Genomic DNA, 20674 nt, shown 5'->3' with positions numbered 1-20674 from the left:
AAAAACAAAAACAATTACATACCATGTAGCAAAATATGTTGTCAAACTTAGACATATGCGAGGTATTTTTTTAAATTGATGAAAAAAATAAGGACAATTATTGCACATATAAATCCCTTTGCGCCAAAAATGCGTCCTTTGTGCCAATGCTACGTTTGTACCACTAGTTTTCAAAATGCATAATATCATTTGTGCCATAAATATACGATTGCACCAATTAAAAAAAATGACTTTCTTTTATCCGGGCTCCCTGCAATCAGCCAACTATTGCACAAATAATGATTGCTTTATATGAAATTGTAAAATCAAGTCTCCTGTTATCCAGCTTCCATGTTGAGCAAGCGGTAACGTGAATATTTTTTTTTGCGTAACAGTTCATTTTGGGGTCCCCTTCGCGGTCTTCATTAAAACTATGTCGATTTTTTTGAAAAATCATAGACAACTATTTAGATTTAAACAACTAAAGCTTCAAGCGTCGGTTGTAAATTGCAGGATATAAACAATAAATGTACATTGTCAGAAATATAAAACTTATTTGTACTCGCTAGTATAGGAAACAGTCCAGCCTCGCTTTTTGTAACGAATTAAACAGTTCATTGTAATTTTTGACGTTTGATTTCAGTACATACTTCTAGTAACTGTAAATTGATAAAATAATCATTCATGTTTGTTATTACACACAGTGTTGCCACAAGATATGACATGCCAATTTTAGAGTCATTGGTTTGATCAATCTGAGTATAGAAGTCACTGGCACCATATCGCGGGAGGTGACTAGTGAAGCATGAAATTTGAAGAGAATCAATATAAACGCGTATGATTGTTAAAGATAACTGAAATAAGGCAAAAAAATGAAAATATTAAGAAGTATAAAAAAAAATCAAAAACGTTTACTACTTTTTTTATCCTTAGATTGAAACAGAATTTCAGAAGTCAAAAAATATTTAGAAATTTTGATTTATAGCATTTTACTTTTTAATCAACATTCCAGGTATTAATTGAGTATATTTTATGAATTTTTAGAATACAATATATTCTTATTCGTACTTTATAGAATTTGTTTGAAATTTCGAGGATCGCGTGATATCACGATATTCCGCCTAATTACCAATATCTTGTATTATGATATTCTGATGATACTTTCTATCTTACATTTCTATCTGCATACTCGTGTTAGCTGATGCTACAAATGAACCAGCGGTTTTACATTCCAGTTGATAAAAATGAGCATTCTTCCCACCAGCTATTTTTGAACTTTTTTCGCCCTGCACATGTAGTACCTTGAGCGTCTTCTTACCCTTATAAAATATAATTGAGAAGTAAGTTAAACATCCACATATTAAACTGACAACAATTGAGATTCTCTAATAAAGTGCCAGAGGAAAGTTAAAAATAGGGATAGACATAATCTTACTGATTGTTATAATCGTGCACAGTAGGTAGATTCAGATTCAATAGTTTATTAAAGTCTCACCACATACAACATACATTTAAAACAAGATACATATATTTATATATATATATATACAGTAATCATATATAAAAACAAGCAAAATATATGTATGTGCCATTCTTAAAAGAATTATGAGAGACTATGTAAATACATATCTACACCAATTTATTATATATAAAATACAACAAAGCGCATTTAATGATATAAAATATTGTTCTCCTTGTTGAAATGTTTTTGCAGGTTTTGGCAACAATACTACAAATATCGATATTAGGTATAGTGTCCGGTTGGGGTCGTATTTTTTTCGAGTGAATTAATCGGGTTTTGTCGAGATGGAAAATGTAAACAAACAAATGATATCTTTTCTAGTAAAACGTCAAACCGAAGCTTAAAATACAAATAACATATATTTTAGTTTATATGTCACGATGATAATATGTGGTAAAAGTTATCATTAGCCGTACCTTATTTGAAGTTATACACGTTGAATACATTCTTATAATCCTTATGTCTGTCATATTTTTTTTACTTATATTGTATTGTATACAATATTAGGCCGTAATTTTATAAGTTTCCCTGTTTGAACAGTTTCACATTTTCATGTGGAGCCTTTTATAGCTGACTATACTATGGGGTTTTCTCATTGTTTGAGGCCGTACGGTGACCTATAATTGATGTGACCCCTGAAAGTCGTGCATGGTTGTCTAAATGTTTGCTTTATATTTTTTATTATTATTTTTTAATCAGACTGTCGAACAAAGTTTGATATTCCAGGAGCACATGTGTAGCGTTATCGACATTTATTAAAGAACTATACTCAAACCTTCTTGAACGTGTAGTGAGGTGTTAGCTTTAATCGGTTTTTGAAGGTCTCACTGTTAATTTGAAATTAAAAACACATATAAAAACGCTGCCTGCTCCTTGGCGTTTGGTATTATCAAGAGCGTCTGAGAAATAAATCAGTAAAATATTTGTTTTTCCTTTTCTTTTAATTGCATAATAGTGTATCTGGTTTTTGAAAGAGAAAACGGTTTCAGTTACAATTCGTCTGATAATTTCGTTAGTCAAAATCTAATAACTTACTAAAATATAATTTTACACATATATTACTGCAAGTATAAGTTAAAACACAATATATATATATATCGATTTTCGAATGAACCTTATAAAATTAGGCCATAAATTAGGATGTTTATCAGTAAAAAACCAAATGCACTATAGTTGGATACTTTGTATTCATCGAAATACTAGTTGTTGTATGAAAATAATAAATAAAAAAAAAAAAATAATAATAATAATAATAAGCCTTCAAAAGTTTACTCTAACCCCTGAATCATGTGATTATGATTACAAGAATATTGTTGAATTCACGATGTTGAGAGAACACTCCTTCGAATGGTCAAAAACGAGTTTCACTAATATTCCCTGAAATATGTTGTATAAGTTTTGATAGGCAAAAACTAAAATTCCGGCCACAGCACATGGATGTTCTTGTCTGTTTAAAGAAGGTATTGTCACTTATTTGAAAAGAAAGGGAAATTGGAATAGGTATCAAAACCATGGTTTCATGTCTAATCAGTGTCAACAATTGAATCCATGAAAAAATATGGTAGGGGTAATATGTGTACAGTAATTCAACCACTAACTTATTGCAGCTACATGTGTTTTCCAAGTGTGATTTATCTAATTAAAATTCCTGGAATAAAATGCTTTTGTGGTCAGAAACGTTATTTAGCACAATCGTTGAAAAAATTAATAGACCGTTATATGCTTAAGTCAACTATTAAGGATTTCCATGTAATGAACAACTGTCATATAGTACAACAGCATGTCTTTGAATTGTGTACAAAAATTAGGCTAACTAATTGGAAAACAATGCGTGTTCTGTCATTGTTTTCTTAACTATGAAAAAAACATCTTTAAATGAGTTGCTAGGCTAAGAATTAAGCGTACAGTAAACTGTTCACTGTTATACATGGAATGTGAATATTCCATTGGAAAATGCTTTTTTGACCTTTCTTTGTTTTCAACATGGCTTTGTTATCACCTGACCGAGGCGGTGATACTTGTCATCATACATTTGATAAATTTCTCTATATTATATTTGCACTTTTGACAAATATGTGGACAGTCGAGAATTATTTACTGTTGAAAAAGTGTTCTGAAGAATGTTACTTTCGAGGGTCCTAACTCTATGTTGATCATGAAATATGACTCATTAAATAACAATACTATTATGTAGCCAAATCAATTGTGAACACTTGGATTGACTTATGTCTACATGATTTCCTTCACTGATCTAACACACTATAACACTCAGATCTAAACAACGACATTTTGCATTAATGAAGATCTTATTTTACCTTCCAGTTGCACCCTGATTCATTTAGATGACAATAATTAGAACCATATAGGAGCACAACATCAGACTTATTAACGCCTTGTATATCTGAGATCATTCCTTTGCTGTCACAAGCTGAAAAAAAATGTCATATAATTTATTTCATAACTATTTCGATAAATAGTTTACAAAAATCTTAGTTATTAACTTGAGTCTTCTCGTCTTTTGCACGCTGTGTTTGTACCTTCATAACGACACGAGTGAAATCATATGAATAACAAATGGCAATTAAGTTATCATGCAGCAAATTAGATCTAAAAATGCGTGAAATTACAATTTTACATTTGCAACTTTTTGTGTCGTATTTGGTAGCTAAAGTAACTATTTCTCATGAGTTATTAAGTTTCAATATTTCTATTTACTTGTACTTCTCGAACAAAAACCACTTCTTGCTTGATAAAAATATTGAAACTTATAATTACTCATGAGAAATAATGACTTTAAATTGGATATCAAACACGACATAAAAAGAAGTAAAATGCTAAAAGTTACAATTTCACGCATTTATACAACATGACACTTCCCTCAAAGGGATTTGAACCTAATTGAATGTTTCTGTGAAATCCTAGAAACTACTCAAGCGCCTTTCAACACTTGGCCACTATGCTTTAGTCAAATACAGCTTTGTTAGTCGAGTATTTCCTTTCCTTTTCGGCTTATATTTATCATAAGCATTGGGGTAATTGAACATGTATAAGACAGTTTGTGATGATTCTCATATGGTTTGAATATCTACAAATACTTGAATGTGATTGGTCCATTATAGTTTTTTCCGTTGCCGAAATTAATTTTGTAACTATGTGAAGTATATGTCGCTTTTACTGGGATAAGTTATGTGCGATACACATTAATGCAATTCTGGGGTTCTGTGTTTGATTTGAGAATTATAAGGATTAAACACCTTTTCTAGAGGTTATTAATGTGTTACTTGAGCCGATGACTTCAGACGTTTATTCAGTTTGTGAATTAATCGGCCGAGTTTACACATCAATAACCTCTAAAAAAGGAAATAATTATATGATACATGTAGTTTTCGAAATCGAAGCATATAACTTTACAAATTATCTTACCAAACGTTAAATTTGCTGTTGATGTAGTTACTTGAGGTCCTGTGGCAGTACCTTGGGATAAACCTTGTGTCACATAAAAGATCACCTGAAAATGTTTTTTAAAGAACGAATACAAGATTATTTCTTATTTAGAAATTGCTCCTTTTTACTGGTATTGAATTAAACAATCAGACAGCAACATAACATATAAACATGCTTTAAGTTCAAAATACGGTCTTCCACAATAGACAAGTGTCTAAATGATATATCAAGCTTTGAACTGCCAAAGTTTTCAATAAAGGGAACACGTATTTGTACTTTGGTCTTAACGGATTGTTGTTTCATTGGCAGTCATAACACATCTACTTATTTCAATAAGACTATTATAATAGATCTGTCATCAACACTTACTGATCTTAGGATGCACTTTGTTTATCTATACCCAAATGTATATGAATTCATTTTTAACAACATGATATTACCATTAATAATGGGACATATGTAAATTCAAGTTATGGCAATACAAAAACTGTTTTAGTTGAAATAGAAGAGAGTGAGTGCCACGGTTGCTGCACGTTTAAGAAGCCTTGCAACAACTGTTATGGGGGTCCGTAGCTAGCCTGTTGCAAAGCATCTAGGTCGACAAACCTTGCAGAACCAACCTAGTGTATATAATGTTAATTTGTTCTCGTTCTGAATATGCATAAAACATTTGCCACTGGAAGTTAAGCAAGTAACGATCATACATGCTATTATTTACGTCCTCGTTGTTGCTGTCCTCGTTACATCAGGTATAAACAAGGAAAACGTGCGTTGTAAAAAAATATATATTGGGTATTGGTAAATGAAACAGCAACTCAAAGACTAAAAGGACCAACTATTTTTAAGACACGAGGACCAGTAACAGCCAATAATAAATCAGTCTACTAAAACGTTCAAATATTCACTTAATACGTATTTTAATGTCTCAATGTTTTTCATTTGTAGCAGAAAATAGGAGAGGACATATCTCTAAATACCGTTGAAACCAAATACATCGGTACTCCACCCGTAAATTCGGCTGATCCTCATCTATGACTACACTTGATTCAAGACAATGTACGGTTATATGAATTTAATTTAGCTCATTTTTATTTTGTAACTTATTTATAATTTACCAATGTCATTCCCTTTAAAACTAATGCATTTCAGTGCCATCTTAGTTGTTGCTGAAAACGCTATTTTCCAAACAAAAAAGAAGATGTCATAAAGCGACCATTTCACAACCTTGCACACGTAGCAAGTCGCTTCAAAATTAAACTCCTTGATCAATCAAAAACCATCAACGTAGTAAAACAGATGTATTTCGTACTCGCGTCCGGTATTGCATATTAATATGCAAGATGACGGTAAATCCTGATTTTTGTATACAATATAAAAAAGAAGATGTGGTATGATTGCCAATGAGACAACTCTCCACAAGAGACCAAATGAAATAGAAATTAACAACTATAGGTCACCGTACGGCCTTCAACAATGAGCAAAGCCCATACCGCACAGTCAGCTATAAAAGGCCCCGAAATGACAATGTAAAACAATTCAAACGAGAAAACTAACGGCCTAATTTATGTACAAAAAAATGAACGAATAACAAATATGTAACACATAAACAAACGCCAACCACTTGATTACAGGCTCCTGACTTGGGACAGGCACATACATACAGAATGTGGCGGGGTTAAACATGTTAGCGGGATCCCAACCCTCCCCCTAACCTGGGACAGTGGTGTAACAGTACAACATAATAACGAACTATAAAAATCAGTTGAAAGAGGCTGAACTCATCAGATGGATAAAAATACAAATACTACAAATACAAGTGGACATGGCCGGGTACTTGTACATCCAAACAACAAAAAGACACTAAGTACAGATCTGAGAGTACTCGCAGTTTGATCATTTAAAAATTTAAAACTTTTTTGTATTAAAAATGACTAAAAGCTTTTTGTTAAATTGTAGAATTGTCTATATCTTAGCCTTTTGGCGCTTGAATTCTACAAAAAGACAATATTTTTTAAATTTCAAATGCAGTTTTCAAATTTGGGTTTAACTTTTAAAAGTTAAGACTGTGTTTGACTTTTTCCATTAAGGCTATTTAAATTAATTTTCAATTGTATTTTGAATCAATGGATTCCGGACACTCAATCTATATAAGAACCATGATAATTTCATCTTGATGGTTTGTGATAAGTGTGACTAACAACCACATGACAGCCATGTGACCTGAAGATGATTAATGTTATGCTGTTGTTATTGCTGATGATGATCAAAAGCATTCTAAGGATATTTGAAATATATATACTTACACATATTAATACAGGAAGTATATTTTTTGCAGCCATGTTGATAATAATCTTTTTTTTCGGAAACTGAAAAAAGCAAAAATTAATTATTCTTTTGAAAAACAAAATTTTCAAGAAGGCTATCTATCAAGATTAAGAATGGCGAATAGCTTAATGATTACAGAACAGTTACTGTTCACGTTACTATATTCACACACTTATATCCTTTTATAATATTTCTTTCTTAATAATCTATTTTTCCGTTATAAAAATTGCAGAATGTAAAGGGTAAATAATGATTAGTACGGAAGCCCATTTAGGACCTAAATAAAATATAAATACGAGATCTTGAATTTAAAAAAACTCGTGATCACGGTTTAAAATCGTCATTACGAATTGTATTAATCGTTACAATTATTTTAATTTCGTTGTCACGGATCCAATTACTGATAACGAATCTGTGGAAAAGTTCTCACCATTTTTTGTAATCGTGATAACAAATTCAATCCTGGATCACGAATTGATGAGCAAAAATTGTGATAACTAATTACTCAGATTCGTTATTACTAAATCATTTCGAAATAACGAATTATGAAATTGATGATAACGAGTATAATCCGTGATCATGATTTTCAAATTATATTTTCAGGAGGTTCTAGGTGGACTTCAATACAAACTTCCCTATAAATCATTTTGTAAGTTTTGTTGCATGCCACTTCGTACAGTTAACTAAACAATTCGTAAAGGGTTCATCGGAACCCTTGTGCCTCGACTGCGATTACAGTGGAGATTACTTCTAACCTCTCATTAAATCTGTCAGAATCTGTCAGGAGAACTGTTCTAGGACAGTATGTAGAACTGTCAGCCTGACACCTTTTAGACAGTTCTAGCTAGAACAGTTCTAACCTAGAACTGATTTGGTCAGTTCTACCTAGAACTGATTTGGACAGTTCTACCTAGAACTGATCCTGACAGTTCTACCCTAGAACAGTTTTAGACAGTTCTACCTAGAACTGACCAAACCAAATCTTTTGTCAGTTCTACTTCTAGAACAGTTCTACGACTAGAACAGTTCTACGGTTAGAATTGATTTATAAATTCTACGACTAGAATTGATTTATAAATTCTACGGCTAGAATTGATTTATAAGTTTTAAGAACTCTTTGTCTTAAATATAAGGCTTCGGCAAAATAGCGATTTATATAGAGTTTTGCTATTTTGCCGGTCTTATTTCAGATTTTTAATCAAGACAACATTTTTTAACCCCGCAATATTCTGCATGAATGTGCCTGTCTCTAGTCAGGAGCCTGTAATTCAGTGATTTACTTTTGTTGATGTGTTACATAAATTATTTGTTTTTCGTTCATTTTTTGTACATAAATAAGGCCGTTAGTTTTATCATTTGAATTGTTTTACATTTGTCATTCCGGGAGTCAGGATGACTCGTATAACAAAATTATTTGACCTCATTAACCAAATGTAATAACTTGTTTCCCAATCCACTATTAAAAATAAATATGTATTTAAATTAAACTTAAACTGACCATATTTGCTCTTCATTATGTAAATCTATATACATGTAGCCGCACACGGCAGAAATACAGTTATATTTTTAGGCAAGGATGGATTGTACAAATGACAGCAATTATATTGGAAAACAATGACTTCAAATTTTGTTTGCATCAATTTATAGTACCAGCATGTCCTCTTTTTATTTAAAATATTGAATCGTAAAAAAATATGATATCTGTTTACGAGTCGTTTTTATACCTTGGACGGACCCGTTTAACAAAAATCTTTTGACCGCATCAACCTAAACTGACATTATTTGCTCTTTTTTTCTGCAAATCTATATAGCTGCACAGTAATTCAGTTATAATTTTAGGTCAAGAGGGACTGTAATATACAAGTTACAGCAATATTGGAAAACAATGACCACAAAATTTTGTTTGCATAAATTTATAGTGCCAGCATGTCCTCTTTTTATTCAAAATATTGAATCGTAAACAAATATCAGTAGTTTTCATACCTCAGACTGACTCGTGTAACAAAATTATTTGTCCGCATCAAACAAAACTGACCATATATGCTTTTTTTATGTAAATCTATATGGCTGCACAGTAATTCAGTTATAATTTTAGGTCAAGAGGGGCTGTAGCATATAAATAACCGCAATATTGGAAATCAATGACCACAAATTTTTTCGCTTAAATTGAGAGTGCCAGCATTTCCTCTTTTTATTCAAAGTATTGCATCGGAAACAAATACCAGTAGTTTTCATACCTCAGACTGACTCGTGTAACAAAATTATTTGTCCGCATCAACCGAAACTGACCATATTTGACAGCATCAACCAAAACTGACCATATTTAACCGCATCAACCAAAACTGACCATATTTGCTCTTTTTTATGTGATATTTTTATGTAAGGATGGATTGTTTAATACTAATGATAGCAATATTGGAACACAATGACTACCAAATTTTGTTTGCACCAATTTAGAGTGCCAGCATGTCCTCTATTTATTCAAAATATTGCATCATAAACAAATATCAGTAGTTTTCATACCTCAGACAGACTGGTTTAACAAAATTATTTGTCCGCATCAACCAAAACTGACCATATTTGCACTTTATAATGTAAATCTTAATAGCCGCAAAGTAAATCACCTATATTTTTATATCAGGATGGATTGTATAATACAAATGACAGCAATATTGGAAAACACTGACTACAAAATTACGCTCGCATCAGTTTATAGTGCCAGCATGTCCTCTTTTTATTCAAAATTTTGAATCGTAAACTAATTTCAGTAATTTTGATATCTCAGACTGACTCATATAACAAAATTATTTGTCCGCATCAACCAAAACTGACCATTTTTGACAGCATCAACCAAAACTGGCCATATGTGACAGCATCAACCAAAACTGACCATATTTGCACTTTATTATGTAAATCTTAATATAATTATATAGCCGCATAGTAAATCACTTATAGTTACATATCACGATGGATTGTATAATTCAAATGACAGCAATATTGGAACACATTGACTACAAAAAAAATTCCACATCAATTTAGAGTACCAGCATGTCCTCTTTTTATTCAAAATATTGAATCGTAAACAAATTTCAGTACTTTCGATATATCAGACTGAGTCGTTTTAACAAAAGTATTTGACCGCATCAACCAAAACTGACCATATTTACACTTTATCATGTAAATATATATAGCCTCATTGTAAACCAATAATATTTCTATGTCAGGACGGATCGTATGATAAAGATGACACCAACTTTGGAACACAATGACTACCATGACTACAAAAGTTTGTCCACATCAATTTAGAGTGCCATTATTTCCTCTCAGTACATGCTGTATCCATAATTATGAACCGTCACTAAAGTCAGTGGTTCGTGATGGTTTGTTGTTTTAAACAAAACTATTTAACGGCATCATCCAACACTCACATGACTCTGGGAACAGTATATATGTTCCTGCATGACTGATTCATATACTTTAAAATGAAAAGTACATGTATGAGAAATTTTCTTCTTGGAATAGTATACTGTTAATATATTTTGAAGAAGGCAAAGAAGAATGATTGATTTTGTGTGTAGCCTATTTTCGTCCAGGGGCAAATGTTTCATTCATGTTCAGATCCAGTATATTTCTGTCCCAGACTCCCAGATATCATTTATAATCGTTATGGATAAGTCTGTCTAAAATGACGAGATGGTGCAAATGTACATACTTATACAACACGTATTTCATTAATATCCCATAATTCATCCACTGTACAATTTTTGTTTGAACATTTGTCAAAAAAGAATCTTAAATCATGAATGTAAATCCAAGGCAAACAAGGTAAATTACGATTAAAATTCCATGAATTAAATGCAGAGTTTTATTTAGGAAGAGACTGTTAAAAACAGGAAACGAAGTAAGGTAAACCATGATGTTTATATGCAATCATATAAAAATATTTCTCCGATGAGTTGGATAACCTTTCTATCCGCTTCGATATTTGTAACGTTACATGTAACGTTTGATCAGTAAAAATATAGAAAATCTGCTATTATACAGTAAAGTAATTGGAACTGATTCTAAATTCTAAGATGCCCTTACTGCAGTGACGTCATTTAGAACTGTTCTACAGTCCCGACTGATTTAGTCAGTTCTGCTGACAGTTCTACGGTTAGAACTGATTTGGACAGTTCTACCTAGAACAGTTTTAGATAGTTCTACCCTAGAACTGATCCTGACAGTTCTACCTAGAACTGATTTAGTCAGTTCTACCTAGAACTGATTCTGACAGTTCTACTTAGAACAGTTCTAGGGTAGAACTGTTCTAGGTAGAACTGTTCTAGGACAGTTTATAACAGTTCTATGGCAGATTTTTCTGACAGTTCTAATGAGAGGTTAGAAGTGATCTCCACTGTACCTTTGTCAGTGTAAAAGTTGAATGTTGACTGACAAAAATGAAGTCCATTTATCAGTTAAGTACGGGGGAGCGGTTTTTTTCTTCAGATGCATATATGTACTTCTTGATTTTGAAAAGCTTCTGTCCAAGTTTCATAACATTTCCTGAATGTTTTACGAAGTTTTGGAATATAAAATGTAATCTTAGACTGTTTCTAAATACTATCAGTAGTAAGAGGATTTTTTCCTTAAATTTTGCATCAGACATTTTCTTTTAATCACAAAAAAGTTTCTTCAAAAGTTTCATTAAATTGACTTTTGACTGTATCTTAATGTTAACAGCTAAAAAACTAAGTCTATTTATCAGTAAAATACTGAAAATGAAAAAAAAAAAAAAAAAAATTTCTAAGTTGCCCCATACATTTCCTCTTATATAATCATTAAACAGCTTTTACAGAAGTTTCATAAAATAAAATTCTACAAAGGTTTAACCATAGATATAATAGCCATATCTATGGCTTTTATATCTATGGTTTAACAAAGTTATTAATGTCTTAAAAAACGTAAAACCCAGACTGTATCTTAATGTTATCTGCAAAAACACTAGGTGATTTTATCAGTAAAATACAAAAAAAAATAACCTAAATAGTTTCAAAAAGTTGCTCTAGACACTGTATTTTGATCATAAAAAAACTTCTGTCCAAGTTTCGTTAATTCCGTTGAAGACAGAGTTATTGATGTCTAAAAAACTTTAATTCAAACTAAATCTTTATGTTAAATATTTGTTTACTCCATTTGTCAAAAAAAATAAGTAATCTGGATGCTGTCTGTTAGTAATAATAAAAGCTTCTGTACATTTTTAATTAAGTTATATGAAGGTTTGGCAAAATGTCGCAGGTTAGACAAAAAGCATGATATTTGGACGTTTCGATCTATATGTATCTTAATTCAGTTTAATAAATTGAGAAAATACTTTGGTCCTGATGGTATGTTTTTCTTTTCTTGTTTTCTGAAAATTGTAGAGACCCGGATATCTTTTTTATTAGAAAATCCAGTTACGTAACGCAAGATAAAAATCATAACAGCGCGTTGTGAAGTTTTTGATAACGTAATAGGGAAATGCCTCAGACTCCTCCCATTCGACAGTAAAACCCATGCTAAAGAGAACGTCGTCTTGGCTGTGCATGGTGTAAAAGGACGCAAACAAATTCTGCCGGAAAGGGGATGCCTCGTGTATGTAATGTTCCGCTCTCGGCACGTTAATGAATATCTGCCCTTATCCAAAATACCCTCATTTTCCTGTGGGAATCGTCGACATTCCCAACCTTTAGCATAATTGACCCATATTGTAGAACCAACCTATATGATTTATTGTTAATTTTTGCTGAATATTCATGAACTATTTTTCATTGGACATTAAGCAAACTACAGCAATCAATTATATTGCGAAAGTTAAATAAAAAAAGTCAACTAAGATACTGAGGATTATAAATTAAGCACGGAACTTGTTTCGGGTAGGCTCCCGAACAAAACAGTCGGAAGGTCAAATCTATGACAAAGTTGCAAAGCACTAACAAACGAACAATCCAACACATTGTCCCTTTTTTTGGCTAAAGTAAACGATTGGCAGAAACCTTAGGGTTCGGAAATTTTTAATAAGACTCCAAATCAGTATTAATAGTTTATTATTTTATAAACATTTAGTTTTATGTCTAAATGTGTGCACACTGTGTATTTCGAGCAAATGTTTTCTCTTTGGCGGCTCAGGAGATATAAAACACTGATAGTGAAAATGAACCTGTATTATCTGTGGGATCCAGAATGATATGTAAGATACCCAACTCGCATTTTTATGAAATGGCACTCGGTCGCAAATTTCCGTTATATTTCGATTCCGCGGGTATCTATCCTACTGAAACATTTTATGTCGTAAATTTCACATATTTACATTTAATGATAATTTCAATTAATTCGTCTTTCGATAACCGTGTACACAATTAATGTTTTTTTTTTTCAAATATGAAATTCATCAACTGAATCAAATTTCGCGTGCATTGGACAACATGTTTTTGTTGGCGAATGTCAAATAGCAAATCTTCGTTCGCAACAAAATACATTTCTTTGTTCATTATTGTCGCTTAGAAATTACTTCTCCCTCTTGCATGGTGATTTCTTACATAACAAAAATAAAACGCTTCCTTTTTCTTTTCAATACATGGAATTTTTATCTTTGAATTGGTCAACCATGTTAATGCTTGGCAGGATTTATGCATTAGACAAATTATTTTCCACAATAGTATGATAGGATGGTAGTATGAAATCAAAATTATTTTGTATTCCCTCTATTTTTTGTTAATATTAATATTTATTCTGGTATAGCACATAACGAACGAGTATAAGGTTTCGATTTGTGTTGTTGAAATATCCGGAATGATAGGTGTCTAAAACTGTCTCTTCTCAATAAAATTTTAAACAAATTCGAACTATTCGAAAAACAAAAAACAAACCAATCAATCCAACCTATTATCCTAAATATAGAGAGAAATATAAACGTTTAAGATTTCTACTTAACTGGTAAGCAATACGTACCAGCTAATTGCAAAAAAGTATTCCTTTCACTCCAAAGTATACAAATAGTCTGTCTTAAAAGGAAAGGTGCTTTGGACATTTATACTAGAGATAAAAAGAGGCGGTTACTCCTGTGATGAATAATTAATAGTTTACAAGTAACTCACACCTTTATTCTTGATAAAGGAAATTATTAAGATTTTTCAAATAATGGACATCAAAACAACCTAATCACTGGATTTTGTGACATTTGTTTATCTAATTTACAAGGTTGATATTTACAAGTAAAGTAAGACAAAGTGGCGAACACCTAATTAAATCAAAACTTTTCACAATGTTTTCTTCATTCTAAACTTTCAGTGAAACCAGGTGCTTTGGAATAGTAAGCATAACAAACAAAATAATACAAAAGACCAGTTACATAGTTTAGTGTAATTTGTGGGATCAAATTTAAAGTAAAAAGGAAATATGAATATAACATAACTCCACCCCCCCCCAAACCCCCCCCCCCCCTCCCAAAACACTATTTTATAGAAGTCCACGTCCAAGACTTGAACTTTAAATTTAAACGAGCACCTGCATTGTTCAGTGAGTATATATCGCCTGTAGTTTATACTTTTGTTTTTAATTCAACAGAAACACTATGATAACGAAAAAGATCAGTATAGAAAAAGAACACTACTGATGAAATTTGCTTTGATGTAGTAGTGTTTTGGGGACTTAAATATTCCAAGTACTGGGATAACAAAATATACAGTTAAGATGTAATGAAAAACGGAACCAAAAAAAAAAAAAAAACTTGGAATCAAATGCTTAAAGTATGTTTAAAGTTCCAAAACACACCCGCAAATAAAAATCTAAAAATTCACAATGTCAAAACTGACTAATCGAAAAATTGATGTAATAATAAGCTCTGTGAATTAATGAAATTATACCAGCGCCCTCATACCGATTTGAAGCCCATCCAGCAATGAACTACATCGGTCTTTTCACAAAGCAATACCTTGGTCAATAAAAGTTCTACATTCGTGAGTTTTATATTTTTAAAGCAAAGAGAAATATTTGAGCAACATAATTAACAGATTTTACAGTCTATTGAAAAGTTGGAAGGCATGTTTTCGTTGCTTGCATGATAAAACTGAATAGTTAAAAAAAATGCATTTACAAATTCCTAGTGTAGTCTTTGAATATCTCAATGTAAAAACCGAGGAAACGAGATGAGAAAGAGGATTACAACATGTACATGTATTTTAAGGTTAATCTGGAGAAGAAACTAGAACTAGTATTAATGGTTTTATAACTACATAGCATTAAAATCGTCCAAGTTCCTCTAACAAAATGTCAAACTAACGGGTTTTTCGTTTTTGTTAACGCAAGATTAGTGTACTTTATTTCTTAGTCTTTGCATTTGTACTGATTAGACACCCATCCATCAAAACTGAAAAGTTTATTCAAATACTAGATAAACGAGTCGGAATAGGTGGGGTGTTTGTATTAAAAGTAGAAATATGTTTGTATTCAAATACTAAGTATTAAAAGGCTTCTTAATGAGATAAACATGTGCTAATATTCAAAACAGAACTGATAAAATCACCAGGTTTATCATTCACGGAGTTATTAGCTTAATATCAATAAGAGGAACAAACATTGTCCACCCAAACTTCTTCAATATATATTGACCGTGTACACAATTTGAAAAAAGGCACTTCATTTTAATAAAAAAGAAACTATTTGAATCTCAAAACACTCAAAGGTGCAGAAATTTTAGTCTAAATTGATCTTTAATTTGTTTTGTTTTTTGTTTTGTTTTGTTTTCGAATAAGGTTTATGATTGATTGTTGGTTGCTTAACGGCCAGTGGCAACTATTTCGTGCATGTTCAGGACGATTCGAATAAGGAATAACCATGTTAAGCTTTAAAGTTTTAACCACCGTGATCATATACTACGTACATTGTAGTATTGTAGTATAAGTAAAAACACAAATTGGATCCAGAATTCCCCTAGTACAAATCGGAATTCCAGAATAAACAGGTTGTTACAATCTGGACATTTTAGTGCAAAACGGTAAATTGTGATGTCATTAACATGTCGCACTTGACATATGTGATCTCAAAATCTACTTATTGGTTTTGGACAATAAAGATATTAGTCAAGTATAAACCCCAAAAGACATGTTTATAAACACATGTATGACGTCATTGTAAAATACATCATGGAGCAAAATATCTTTTTTGGTAAAACCGTAGCTCATATCTTAAGAATAATAACAGGATCTGAAAATACGACCATTTTGGCATTTTTACAGTCCTAAAGCAAATATGTAAGAAACATTTAAGAATAGTGTTACTAATATCTGACAGACAGTGTTATGAACATCTGAAGGATTTAGTTGGAAATTTTATGATACTGTTTGCCTTTCGAATTCAAGGGGCTAACAGTGGCCTTTCATAATACTGCATGAAACATATTTAGATATACGAATACTTTGAGTTCAAATGAGATCATTTCCTTTTTAAAAGTGTGAGTCTTGTGTTAATTCCTTTAAATAAACCTTACATTTCCGTTTCTACGTTGTGTATACGGAACGTTATATGATACAAATAGACATGTCTATGTGGCTTTTGGTTATTTGTGTCGTTGGTTTCCTGTCTCATAGAGCGTCACTCATGAGTCTTTTTTTTTGTCAAAAGGCGCGTCTGGCGTACAAAATTATAATACTGGTATTTATGATGAGTTTTTGTATAGACATATATTCCACTTGTCTAATGGTTAAATACCACTTATATTTTTGAATATGATATTGGATTTGATGGAGAACTCTGGACGCAGACATGAAACTTGATTTTATTTTGCTATAATGTATTTAATCTAGATGAATAAAGGCACGAATTACCGAATTCCGTCATATAGTGGAAACAGTATACACGGAAGTTAAAGGTGTCAAGTTAATATTGATAGAGGTTAACAGGTTTGATAATACCTTCTTCCGATAAACATTTATTAAAATTTTTGATATAAATGATGGTATTTTCACTCATTCCATGTTGTCAACTTATTTGTAAAATGTAGAGGATTATTGACATTGACTTTAAAGGCATCGAGATAAGATAGATAAATTAGAAATTAAACACATGTATTACAATTCACGAAATTAATAAATTAATAGTTGAAAAACCCGTTACTTTAATTTTGATTAATACATGCACATTGTAAAGACTAAAGAATTGTGATTATTAACAATTCAGATAAAATTCAACTCATTTTTATTAACGATGGTGTAATAACAAAAATATATATCTGAAATTAATATCACGTGCATAATGAGACAAACTACGAAAACAGAAAATGTTTGTAATTATCTGCAAAATATCAGATCTTTGTTTAAATCCAAAACAAAGTTAACTTCAAAACCTTCATATCAAGAATAAGTTATTTCCGTACGAATATATTTACTAAATGAACCGAAACAAATACAAAGACAGTAAGGTTCAAACTAAAAAGTCAAGAAAAACAAACAAGTGTGCAGCATACCCTTTTTTCCTTAAATGTCAAGTAAAGGAGAACGTCGTTGCCGTCAATTAACGATTGATGTATTGATTGATTATTGGTGTCTCTTTCAGCACTCTTGGTTATATTGTGACGGTCAGTTATATTAATGGAAGGAGTCGGAGTATACGGAGACAACCACCAACCTTAGACAGACCAGTCAATCAAGATGGGAGTCGGACACACGTGACACATGCGGGGTTCGAACTAACAACCTCAGTCTTGACATACTAGTGATATTGTTGCGATTCTCTATTGATGGTGTATTTGTAATAAAACCAAAATATCATATCAATCTTATTGCGCAAGATATTGAACCAAATACTTTACGAGAGCTCATAAAATTTAGACGTTACACGATATATAAAGGTCTATAGAATTTTTGCAAGCCATACATGTCCTTCTCTACTAGCTACGAATAAGATTAAATATTACACCAACAATAAGTTATTTAAAGAACACAACAATATAATATAAAATATAAAAAAGGTTTCGTTTGGTTTTATTTTGTTTGATATACGAAAACTGTTTGAATCTATATTGAAATATTTCCTGGACTTTTCTGTTCTAGCCATGTACAAGAGAGTTGGCGTGTTCAAATGAAGTATACACTAAGGATAGAACTAAATTGAGGTTGGTATGTCATGAAAGTATGTGAATAAAAAACAAAATTCAATGAATTTTACGAGAATCTCCTTTCACCGGCCTTGCTCATCGTTAGCTATATAATTATAGAGAGAAATGTTAATAATGTAGGTTTATTCTAGTTTGTTTTTTTTTAATCTAATTATTACTGTTTACAAGAACGTTGTCTTTTGAACTATAATAATGTATAATATTGAGAAGCTTTCTTGCGGAGAACCGCGAAGAACTAGTCAAACATCGAAAAGTTCTTTTTCTCTGCTTACAAGACAGATGAGGTTTGCCACCAGACTATCATGTGTACTATTAAACCGGAATGTGTTCCTATAGATCAATAAACAGTAACGAAACCAAGTATATAGGAAAACACGCATTACTTTAAAGAGTTCCGTTTGTCAAAGTTAGTAAGGGCGATAACTTTTTAAACTACTTTTTACAGTGACAAGACATTCATCAGTTAGAAATATATTAGTCAAGTTGCTAATGTCAATGCACTATACACTTGTAACTAAGCTATATAAAATAAGGAGATGAGGTATAATTGCCAATGAGACAACTATCCACCAAAGTTCAAATGAAGTGGATGTAAACAATTATAGGCAACCGTACGGCCTTCAACAATGAGAAAAAACTCATATCGTATAGTCGACTAAAAAAGGCCTCGATATGAAAAATAAAAAAAGTAATTCAATTGAGTAAACTAACGGCCTAAGTTATCACAAAACAATTTACGAATAACAAATATGACATACATGAACCAACGACAACCACTAAACTACAGGCTCCTGACTTGGGACAGGCACATACAGAATGTGGCGGGGTTAAACATGGTTGTGAGCGCTCAACCCTCTCCTGACCTGAAACAGTGGTGTAACAGCACAACATAAGAACAAACTATAAAAAATCAGTTGAAAAGGGCTAAACTCATCAGATCGATACAAAGCAGAAAAACATCACAGACCGGACTTTCCACGGTATTTATACATCCCTTACAACAAAAAAGACACAAAGTACAGATCTGAGAGTACCCGCAGTTACTGAAAGCTAGTTCAAAGCCAATAACAACTAATAAAAAAAATCATGTATCTAAAACTAATATATCAAAGCACGAGATGCGCGTTTCGTCAATTATTATTTAGTGATGCTCGTGACCAAAATATGTGAAAATCTAAAATGTATAACAACATATAAAAATTATAGATAATTCAAAAGACCCAGTGACGAAAAAAAAACATCTAAAAAACGATGAAGCGCTGTTAAAAAAAATAAGACATAAAAGAAGCATTCAAAACTTTTAATTTAATCCAAAATTTGAAAGACAGAATAAAATGTAAAAACAACCTTTAATTTGATCTAATATTTTGATTCAATATTTTGAAGCATTTCAAAATCAAGTTTATCAATCATTACATCCATTTTAAATAATTAATTTTTTCGATGACGCCAATTTTGTATCACAAGTAGAACTTATCTGGGTGTGGTAGTTTACATTAGCCGCCATGTTTGTTTAACTGTAACATAACGACAATTAAATTAAATGAAGATACGGGGTACACATTTGAACAATATAAATAATATATTTACTTGTAATTGGACTCAGAATTAGTAGTTTACGCATGTAAGAAAAGAAGTGAGTGTTATAATGAAGACACAATCTATCAAAAGAAGTCGTCACTGATTTCTGTCGCAAGGTGCGCTGATTTCGTACATTTGTTTAGTGATAAGTACAATTCAAATCTAAATAAACCTCAAGAGCTGCAGATTCAGTGAAAGAACATTAAAGTACAAAATATTAATAAACCTACATTTGTTAATAACCATTAACTTCTCTTGATTTTCAAGAGTTTTTGGGCTTTCTTTGATATTTTCAATTTTCTAACAACACACGTATTTGAAATGAATAATTAACAGGAATGCATTAATTAATATGTCATACTGAGACTATTTTCACATTGACCTTCTGTCATCATTTGAACAAATCACAATATTGCTATAAGCTCATCATAGATACCAGGATTAAATTTTGTATGCCAGGCGCGTGTTCCGTCTACAAATGACTCACCAGTGACGCTTGATTACTAAAAAGTTAAAAAGGCCAAAAAAGTAAGAAGTTGAAGAGCATTGAGGACCCAAAATTCCGAAAGGTTTTGCCTAATACAGCTAAGGTAATCTATTCTCTGGGTACAAAATCTTTAGTAGTTCGAAAAAATTCGAAGCTTTGTAAAAAGTGAAGTTTTAATTATAACCCTATCAATCATAATTCACAT

This window comes from Mytilus californianus, unplaced genomic scaffold (genome assembly GCF_021869535.1).
Source record: "Mytilus californianus isolate M0D057914Y unplaced genomic scaffold, xbMytCali1.0.p SCAF_8, whole genome shotgun sequence".
Lineage (NCBI taxonomy): Eukaryota > Metazoa > Mollusca > Bivalvia > Mytilida > Mytilidae > Mytilus > Mytilus californianus.
Note: the sequence above shows the minus strand (reverse complement) of the source record.